Here is a 2,073-nt window from a genome sequence, read left to right on the forward strand (position 1 = left end):
AAATCCATTGAAAAGGATCTGACCTCAAAATAGAAAATTCGGAATGGTTTGTCCTCGGGGTTTCGCCTGCTAAATAAGTTCTGTTATACTCACAGACATGATTCAAACCGTTTTAGAAACTTCAGAGTGTTTTCTATCCAAATCTACTAACAATATGCATATCTTATCTTCTGGGGATGAGTAGCTGGCAGTTGAATTTGGGTAGCTTAACTGTTTTAAAGTCACCATTGGCTCTCATGGGGAAATCCCTGAGCGGTTTCCTTCCTCTCCGGCAACTGAGTTAGGAAGGACACCTGTATCTTTGTAGTGACTGGGTGTATTGATACACCATCCACACTGTAATTAATAACTTCACCATGCTCAAAGGGATATTCAATGTCTGCTGTTTTTATTTTTACACATCTACCCATCGGTTGAAAAACCTCCCTGGTCTTTGTGGTTGAGTCTTTGCTTGAAATTCACTACTCYATTGAGGGACCTTACAATAATATGTATGTGTGGGGTACAGAGTTGAGGTAGCCATTTAAAAAATCATGTAAACAATTTTATTGAACACAGAATTAGTTCATGCAACTTATTATGAGATTTTTGAACTTATTTAGGCTTGCCATTTCAAAGGGGTTGAAGACATATTGATTCAAGACAACTTTTAAATTCATTAATTTAAAAAAATAAAAAATCCACTTTGATATTATGGGATATTGTATGTAGATCAATGGCACAAAATCGCAATTGAATCCATTTTAAATTAAGCCTGTAACACAACAAATTGTGGGGGAAAATCAAGGTGTGTGAATACTTTCTGAAGGCTCTGTACCGGTCTCCTTGGTGTTGTCTGGTGGAGAATTTGCTCCACTGATCTAATGATAAAATGAAAGAAGCTTTTTATTTTTAAATGAAGTGTGCAATTTATCTTAAAATTTGAACYTGTGGAAATGTGATGTCAGAACTGGATGCAATTATTTCGTTTTCTGTTTTCCGCTAAGGATAGTAGGAGGGAGAAAGGATCGTTTTGGGGGAGAGGGTAGTTTCAGGAGTGAGTGGGAAAGAGGATAGTTTCAGGAGTGGGAGAGAGAGAGAAAATATGTTTATTTATTCCAAGAAAAGATTAACCACCATTTGGCTTTATAACAATCAGCTGAAATGTTTTTATATTTTGTAGTCAGGACAAAAAGCATGTTTTTATTTTTGTAAATAATTGTTATTTTTGCATTTAAAATCAGTGAACAGTCAACCATCGGTGAAGAAAAGGAATCAGAATGCGTGTTTCGTGTGTTTACGCGGAATACACTACCAGTCAATAGTTTGGACACATCTACTCATTAAAGGGTTTTTCTTTATTTGTACATTGTAGAATAATAGTGAAAACATCAYAACTATGAAGTAACACATATGGAATCATGTAGTAACCAAAAAAGTGTTGAACAAATCAAAATATATTTTATGTTTTAGATTTTTCAAAGTAGCCACCCTTTGCCTTGATGACAGCTTTGCACACTTAGCATTATCTCAACCAGCTTCACCTGGAATGTTTTTCCAACGGTCTTGAAGGAGTTCCCACATATGCTGAGCACTTTTTTGCTGCTTAACTTCATTCTGCGGTCAGACTCATCCCAAACCATCTCAATTGGGTTGAYGTCGGGTGATTGTGGAGGCCAGGTCATCTGATGCAGCACTCCATCYCTCTCCTTCTTGGTCAAATAGCCATTACACAGCCTGGTGGTGTGTTGGGTCATTGTCATGTTGAAAAACAAATGATAGTCCAACTTGGCGTAAACCAGATGGGATGGCGTATCGCTGCAGAATGCTGTGGTGGCCATGCTGGTTAAGTCAATCAATCAATTTTATTTTATATAGCCCTTCGTACATCAGCTAATATCTCGAAGTGCTGTACAGACACCCAGCCTAAAACCCCAAACAGCTAGTAATGCAGGTGTAGAAGCACGGTGGCTAGGAAAAACTCCCTAGAAATGCCAAAACCTAGGAAGAAACCTAGAGAGGAACCAGGCTATGAGGGGTGGCCAGTCCTCTTCTGGCTGTGCCGGGTGGAGATTATAACAGAACTATGCCAAG

The sequence above is a fragment of the Salvelinus sp. IW2-2015 genome, unplaced genomic scaffold, assembly GCF_002910315.2.
Source record: "Salvelinus sp. IW2-2015 unplaced genomic scaffold, ASM291031v2 Un_scaffold1757, whole genome shotgun sequence".
In the NCBI taxonomy this organism is placed as follows: Eukaryota; Metazoa; Chordata; class Actinopteri; order Salmoniformes; family Salmonidae; genus Salvelinus; species Salvelinus sp. IW2-2015.